General features: G+C 58.6%; 1 protein-coding gene across 1 annotated transcript in view; it reads left to right on the top strand.

Moving 5' to 3' along the window:
* The window catches only part of PTPRF (protein tyrosine phosphatase, receptor type F), a 301,064-nt gene that overhangs the window by 191,521 nt on the left and 101,021 nt on the right, over positions 1-8,522 (top strand).

The raw sequence follows: 8,522 nt of genomic DNA, 5'->3' as shown, positions 1-8,522 counted from the left end.
GCGCGCAGGGCCGGGCCTTTCCCCCCTGCCCAGGTGACCAGAGCATCGCCTCCCAGGCGCCAGGCTTTTGTCATGCAGACAAGGTGGGAGATCCCCGCCCTGAGGGATTCAACACCAGCCTCTCAGCTGGCAGAGACAGGTCTCTGGAGAGGGGCACCGACGGGGGCATTTCTGCCACAGCGTGTAGCTCAAGGCTTTCAGGCACTGGCGTCTTTGGAGCCGGTTTGCAATGCTCTCAGGGGGAATTGGTGCGGGGGAGGCTTTTCTTCCTCCCTTTTACAGAGCCAGTGCAGCGGTGCCATTAAAAAGTCAGCCTTTCCCAGTCCCGGGCACACTCGCGGCGTCCGCAGTGCTGCCGTTGTTAGCTAGCTTCACAGCCAGGAGAGGCGGTGAGATCAGGCAGGTGCTGTGATACTGCTTCCCATCTCAACGCAGGCCCTCCTGGCCCAGCTCTGCCGTCCCGGGTCACGTGGCTGTTGCCTGCGATGGGCATAGCTTTTTCCCAGAGGAAAAGCCAGTGGGTTGGGTTGCAGGAGCAGTAAAGAAACCGGATATTAGTAGGATCTGGCACTCGCAGCAGGGCACCCGTTCCCGAAGCTCTCGCAGCCTGGGCCGTGAAGTGGAAGCGAGCAGACCTCGGCGTATTCCAGCTGAGCCATAGCAGGGATGCCTCGCATTAATCTGAGGCTGAACGTTAGGAAGCGTGGGAGATTTTCGCTGTCACATTAACTCCGTTCTTGTGCATTTTTTCCTGCATTGAACTGCAACCAGACTCAGATGGATCAAAAGTCAAATGCTCCATTAATTTTAACAGCAGGTTATATTTAATGATATATGGAAATGCTTTATTGATTGTGTAGCTAAAAAATGAAAATCTCGGTGCTAATAGCACATCGCATCAATGCAGGTGAAGAAGCAGGGGGAAACGGAATAGATTAATAGACGGTCTAAAATTGGAGGAAGACCCAGCTATGCGCTTTCCTGTGAAAAGCGTGAATGAAGTATTTTACCCTTTGGTAGGAGCGCGTGCTATGTACTCGGTCACGTTATGACACTCCGACTAACATGAAATACTCTCGCATTGTTGCGCTCTGTGTTTTTTAACCGACGGATCACGGGTAACTCCAGGGACAGCCTCGTTCGGCGGCTGACACTGGCAAATGGCACAGCTTGCACCGCTTTGACTGTTCGTTCACGGTTGAGTCTAACCGCCAGCTGCAGCCGCCGTCCGAGTACAGCTATCTTTGTATTGCACTTAAAAGGAATGAAAAGAAGGGGGAAAAAAATGCAAACTCCCAGCGGTTACATTCCTTCTCTAAGCAATATTCGGTGAAATAGCCTAGCTTTATTTATCACCTGCTGGATACAACCGGCAAAAACTGTATCTTCACCTTCCTGATAATGAGCTGTAAAATTCTTGGAAAATGTCAGCAGGGGAAAAAAAAATCTCCCTTCTCTGGCTGCTTCCCCCCGAATTAGAGATAAGAAGACAAGGCCCGTCTCAATCAGGGAATTGCACACGAGTATCTGGTTTGCTTGCTTTTAAGCTCCTCCTCATCTATGCTCAGCAATTCCCTCTGTACTTATTCCTGCGCTGCCCTCTCCACCGCCCGCCCGAGCCCTTGCAGCGCGGCCGCGGCGCGGTGACGCCCTCGGGCGTGCGCTTTTGTGCTCTCCCCGTCGCATCCCCAGGGAGGGAGGGAGGGCGCGTGCAGCGTTGCCGGTGGGGCTCTGCCTTCAAGGCGCACGCTGCTCCGTGCTCCTGCTAGACAAGGGGGGCTGCAGAGACCCGACTCGGGATTCGGCTAGGGGCTGAGCACGCCGGGCCAGGCGAATGCTCGTGCAATGGTCTGTGCTGCTGGGGCCAGATCAGCCTCCTGCAGGAGGGGAAGGAGTCCCTCACCAGCCAGGGCAGGGGGAAGGCGTTGCTGGTGGACGCAGCCGCGGCAGCCACGAAGAAGCCAAGAGCGCCGCTCGCTGCCAGCTGACGTGGCCCGTGGAGGTGTGAACCTTCCTCCTGAGGACAGCGGCTCCGGGTGCTGGGCTCCTCTCCGTCCCTCGGGCTGGCAGAGCAGTTGTCCCCCCGTCTGGCTCCTGGCGGTGGGGTTGGGTTGCTGATGGGGAAGGTCCCTTGGCCTGTTGCAGAGCCGCACGAGCAGTGTTTCAGCCTTTTCTTCTGCCATCAGCGCCTGCATTTCTGCTCTCCCCCCACCCTTTCCATCTGATGCGGGATGTTAGAAAGCAAAGGACGCCTTTGCGGGCAGGGGAAGGAAGGGGCCGGGGTCAGTAATAGAGGTCAGCGTGCTCTTGTGCTTATGGGAAGTGCCCCGGCGCTGTGCTTTGCAGCGGTCAGGCAGCATTGTGCCTTTGCAGAGAGCTGCGCGCACACGCTCACCACGGCAGCCTGTCGCTAGACCGGAGAACTAGGGTAGGGAAACAGGCGTGGAGCAGTGCCGTGACCTGCTGGCGCGTTGCAGGCGGGCGTGCAGCCTGCTGAGCCCGGCAGCTGCTCTGGCAGGACGCCCGGTTGTGCTGCGGGGAAGGGGTCCGTGGCCTGTAAGTTTAGAGAGTCGCCGTCCCAGGCGGAAGGGGCAAGGTAACAGCTGCCTCCTGGCACTTCCAGGGGAGCTCCCTTCCCCGCACCGGCTCCTGCAAGGAGCACCCAGGTGTGAACCTGCACTGCCGCAGGAGTGGGACACACTTCGTTGCATTTACCACCGGGTACGAGCAGCCCCGGCCGGCTGCCACGTCGCAGGGTCGCGCCCTGGTGCAGTGCCCGTGCCCACGGTCATCACCTCCGGCCCCGTGCACTCCACCCAGGCAGCCCCAGGGCAGGTCCTCCCGACGCTGTCGCCCCATGTTGCATTCCTCTTGAATGTCTTTGTTTGCTTTGCACCGACTCAGCCCCACGCGCCGTGCCTTGCTGCAGCGTGGCTTTTGCTCAGAGATGCCCCGGGCTCTGTTTACCCTCGGGGATCGCGCAGCGATTTCTCTGGCGACGGAGGCTCTCGGGAGCGCCCCTCCTGCACTCCCCTGGCGAAGAGAAGAGGTTTGAAACCGGAGCCTCAGCTTGCCGTTCGGAGGAGGCCTCGTCACCCGCAGACGCAGACCGGCACGTGCGTTGCTCTCGGGAGCCCGCTGGCCCAGCGGTTTCCACCCCACTGCCTGCGAAACAAGCCGGGTTCCTTGCCCCGCTGTCCCCGCGGGCCGTTATCCGGGTGGCGCCGGCGCTGTCGGGCATCCCCTGTTCCGCGGGGGCTCGGCTGCAGCGATGAACCTACTCGGGGATCTGGCTCCTTGCAGTCGTTCCCCGCACACTCTCGAATTCGAGGCATTGGGAGAACTTGGCTTTACCAGGCGCTTTTCTGCTGAGCGGTGAGAGCAGCGTCTGCAAAAATAGAAACCCATAAAGAAAAGAGTCGCCCCTCCAAGCTGCTCGCGTAAAGCTCTTTGGGCGCCTCTTTGGGTAAGCCTGAGCCGAGCTGCCTCAGCACAGCCTTTTGTCACGTAAAACGATGCTGTTCTTCTGGGCCTCTAAATTGCTCTGCTGCTTTTGATTGTCTTGCATTAATTGAGCAGCAGCGCGGTGTAACCTGCACTGAAGGAGGAACGAGAGCTGTTTATTCAGCCAGCAGATGTGCTGGATTGCGTGGTGCGGCACAGCCTTATTAGCCTGCATCTTCCATTAGTTGATATTGCCTGGTACTCAGGATTTTATAAACGCCTGTCTTACTATCGCTGATATTTTTCATTTGCTAATGCATTTTAATGTCTCTGAGGGAGTTTTGGAAGCTGGTGAAACTTGTAAAGGAATCCTGTTCAGCCGTCAGACCCGAAGTCCATCAAGGCTCGTGCTGGCTCCGGCACCCCTCCCCTCCCCATGCACCGGGGATGCGCAGGGAGAGCAGAGCAAGGCCGTCGCCGCAGCTGCTGCGGCGCAGAATCGCTCTAGCCTTAAATAGCTTGAATTTACCGAAGCCGTGAAATAGCTTCACCGATGACCCCGATCTCGCCTAGCCAGGGGCCTCGACCAGAGACCTCGCGTGGTTTCTTAACTCCACGCCGCCGAGCTGCTGCAACCGGCTGCCAGATTTGAGCCGCAAAGAGCGGCCCAAACCGGGGCTCTCGCTGAGCCCCTGGAGCCTGCGCTGGTCTGAGACGCGAGGGTGATGGGCACCAGTGAAAGTCTGCAGACAGCGGGTCTTTCTAGCCCCGCGGCAGCGTCGGGCCAGCGCCTCGGTAGCAGCGAGCAGAGGGCCCCTCTCCTGGGGTCGAAGGCTTTTGAAAGATGATGAGAGATTTAACCTCCCCATTACAGTGCAACGCTCAGTAAAGCCACTTTCTGTTATTTCCAGGCTATATTGGGAATCGTTTTTCCCCTCTCCCTCTGCAGCCGGAGCAATTGGACTCCTGGTAGTAGCAGGCCTGGCTCTACAGGCTGAGGAATATGACAAACAGCGCCCATAAAAAATGTTCATGGTTTTCACTGTTGTTTCTGAAAGGGCCTTTCCCAGAAATATGTCGACAGACAGAAGCCGGGCCGCGATGGGGTAGCGGCCGTACAGGGATTGGCAGCACGGGGCCTCGTGGGCACGCTGCCCGGGGCCGGCCTCAGCCTGTGACGGCTGGACACGGCCCCAGCACATCCGCCTGCCCCACGCCGGCACCAGCACAGCTACGATCACCATTTCCCTGCCGCATTGCTCGGTCTCGGGCACGGACGTCTCGCTGGGCGCTGTGGGAATGGCTGCAAAGTACGTGAGCTGACCCGACGGGGACCCTGGGCTTGACCGCTCCTGGGGATCCTTCCCCTGCCAGTTGTGTTCGCCGCGGGCTCTTCTGCATGGGCCGCAGGCACGCGTGCATTCACCCGTGCGTGCTGGAGCTGCTCCACGCTGTCTTGTCCCGCTGCAGGGCGGGCTTGGCTCACCCTCGCTGCGGCTGGTGTCGGGAGCGATGTAGGACAGGAGGATGCGCGGGCGGTTTACGGCCTGCACCAGGGTCCTCGGGGGAGGCAGCGGGTTTCTGAGCCGGTGAATCGCAGCTGCAGCAAGGAAGGACTTGGGCCCTGCCGGGGTAGAGGGGAAGGCTTTCCTGCCTGAGACTTTCCCGTTGAAACGGGGGCGCGTGGGCAAAGACGCTCAGTGCTGAAGCAGCTTCTCTGCCTGCTCTTCCAGCTTGCAATTGGAAAACCACCTGGCTGTGATTCCCCTTGCCCTCCGTCCTTTCTGGACTTACTCTTCTGCTTGGAGGGTGCTACGGCCGCAGCAGCGCCTGGGTCCCGCTCGCTGCAGCCCCTTGCCCTGAGTCCCAGCCTGGCTGCCGCCAGCCCCCCTGCCCAAGGCCACGTCTTCACAGCCAACTTATCAGCCCGGCTGTGGCACCCCAGCCCTCCCGCACAGCTCTGCACAGGCTCCCTGCAAAACTTGGAGCCATGTAGACAGGTCCACGCAGCACTTGGACAGTGCCAATTAATCTGCCTTGTGCTAATTGGCCTCCCCGTTGTGGTCGCTGGCTGGATGCAGAGCGATGTGGCGTGTGGTGCACCATTCAGACCTCGCCTAAATCCCAAGGATGAGAGGAGCTCAAGTGGGCATGCCGCGGGGGACGAGGGTGCTTGCACTTTTTCCCTGTCTGGATAAAAACACAAGGCTGCTCTGGCCGAGCCCCGTGCTCGGGGTGCGGGGGGCATTTGTAGGTAGCCCCATGTGCAGGCAAGTCCGTGCAGCTGGTGAGAGCTCAGAGGAGCACAGCCCCAGCTCAGCTCCTGAATTAAAGCCAGATTAGACCCTTGCTGGAGGGGGAGGTGACCGCTAGTGAGCGGGGAGATGCTGCCGTCTCCTGTCTCCTCACCTCTCGTGTCCCTGCCATGTTCGGGACGTCTCTCCATCATACCGCAAGCCTAGGACAGGCTCAGCAATCTGGTGATTGCGGCAAACAACAAAGCTGACCTCTTTAACAAATCCATTGCCTCCATATTCCTGAACGGGGACCGGGACATCCCCCCCACTAGGATTACGGACGGATCCGGGGGAGGCACCGCCATGCCTAGGGTCGGGGACGACCGAGTTAGGGAACTCGTGGAGGGGTGGACGTGTTTAAATCAGCAGGTCCAGATGCTCTTCACCCCAGGGTGCGGAGGGAATTGGCGGGGGTCATCATGGGGCCCCTGGCACGGCTCTATGAGCACTCGTGGGGCTCTGGCCAGGTCCCAGAGGACTGGAAAAAGGCCAGTGTGGTCCCCATTTACAAGAAGGGGAGAAAGGAGGACCCAGCGATTATAGGCCAGTCAGTCTTACCTCGGTCCTTGGGAAGACCTTTGAGAAAATCATCCAGGAGCACATCTGCACGGGCCCAGCACGGGAGGTAATGCTCGGGGGCAACCAGCACGGGTTCACTGCGGGCAGGTCCTGTCCGACCAACCTGGTTTCTTTTCACGATCAGGTCACAAAGTCCCTGGACGAGGGTGTCGGGGTGGATGCCGCCTTCCTGGACTTCCAGAAGGCCGTTGACACGGTTTCCCACCACATCCTCTTAAAAAAACTAGGCGACTGCGGCATTGATGCCCGCACAGTCAGATGGGTGGCAAATTGGCTCGATGGTCGCACCCAGAGAGCGGTGGTGGACGGGTCCTATTCGACCTGGAGGGCTGTGGGCAGTGGGGTCCCCCAGGGCTCGGTCCTCGGGCCCGCACTGTTCAACATCTTCATCAGCAATCTGGATGTGGGGGTGGAAAGCACCCTGTTCAAATTCGCTGAGGACACCAAGTTGTGGGGCGAGGTGGGCACGCTGGAGGGGGGGACAGGATCCAGTTAGATCTAGACGGGTTACAGGGGTGGGTGGATGAGAATAGGATGGAGTTCAACGCAGACAAGTGCAAGGTGCTGCACCTGGGGAGAAGGACTCAGCAACACACCTATGGGCTGGGGACACCCTTCTTGTCAACACGGCGGCAGAAAGGTATCATGAAGTCACTGTTGACTCCAGGATGAACGCGAGCCGACAGTGTGGGGACGCGGTCAGGAAGGCCAGCCACACCTTGTCGTGCTTCGTTGCAGCCCTTTCTCAGTCTTTGGTCCCGTCATTTAGCACAGATACTCCAGGCCAGCGCCCCAGGTAGCTCAGATCAGCATCAGACCTATGCGGACACTTCCTTTGGTCCCCACGGGTGGGGATCCGTGCAGAAAGCAAGGATGTTTTGGGCTTGCTGAGCTTAAACCTCAGTGCATAGGTTGGATCATGTTAATTAGGTGAGACTTTGCTCAGCGTGTCCTGTGCAAACTCCTGAACGAGCCAGCAAAGAGTGCAGATATTCAGCAGGGTCGTTAAATCGGATGGCTCGGGGGCTTCGGCCTCCCCGGATGGAGCATCTGCTTTGCTATCGCAGGTAGCACGGGGCTGCACTTTACTCGCACGTGGCCTCGTTCCAAGAGAATTTAATTGTTTACCACCGCTTCTGTGTGTCTTCCTTTGCAGCCCAATCTTGACGGCGCTACGCTGCCGTGTATCGCCTGCTTTTGTTTCCTTTTGAACCACGTAGGAGGATGTGTTGTGGCTGTGTCGATGCTGCTGTTGCTTGTTATTGAATGCTGGCTCTGGTGTCTTTCCAGTTAAGCTCTGTACGCCTTTTGTCTTTGAAAATCAATGGAGAGCAAATAAAAAGAACTAGTTTTCAGTGGTACCTTTCACAGAAAAAGCGCTTTATGTTTGCCGGAGAAGAGGAGGTTTCTCAGGAGGCCAGAGTGGGAGACAAAATGTGGCTTATGCTCTTAATAAGCTTCAGTAGCGTGCTTTTTTTGCTTTCAAAAACCTTGGATGCCCTGTAGCTGCTCGCGTCCAAACGCAGAAGCAATATTGCAGCGTGTTGTGCTGTTTACAGCAGATGTTGCCTTGTGCTGTCGAACTTCATGTGCAAACGAGCCGAGGGGCTTGGGAGTCTCCCAAGATCTGAGCAGAGGATGTTGAAGATTAGTCACCAAATGGCCGGAGTTCGTGGTGCAGGTGCGCGGCGCTAGCACGAGATTCCCAAACGTCCCCGTGGCTGGAGCGCGCTCGCCGGCAGCGTCGGGGGGGAAAGAAAGCGGCAGCGAGCTCCCGATCGGGTGGGGGCAGCAAGTGGAAGGCCTTGTCGAGTGGATTCGCTAGCCAGGGGAGGTTTTCTTTAGGTCTCTTAAACAAGAAAAGGGGGAAAAGCCAAGAACATACTGCAAATAATTGAATTCCCAGGGCCGTGAAAGCTCCTTAATGGTGCTTGGGCACTCTCCTCCCGTGGAAGCGCGTCCATCTGATTGCGGCTCGGGCCTCGCAGAGCGCAGCCCATCTTCGCAGCGAGTTCTCTTCTGCGGTCCCCGGCTGGACGACCGCGCCGGCACCGTCCTCTGCTGCTCGGGGCTGTCTGGCGGCTTCGGCCGAGACAACCCGCGGACGCGGGGCAGCGGTGGGCCGCATTAACCTCCCTCGCTGCCTGCTGGGTCCGGGTGTTAACGGCCCGTCGTGGCCGGGCTTTGCTCCCCCTCGGGGGC

The sequence above is a fragment of the Alligator sinensis genome, unplaced genomic scaffold (assembly GCF_000455745.1).
Source record: "Alligator sinensis unplaced genomic scaffold, ASM45574v1 scaffold781_1, whole genome shotgun sequence".
Classification (NCBI taxonomy): Eukaryota; Metazoa; Chordata; order Crocodylia; family Alligatoridae; genus Alligator; species Alligator sinensis.
The sequence above is the reverse complement of the archived record's forward strand: the minus strand, read 5'-3'. Positions and strand labels throughout refer to the sequence as shown.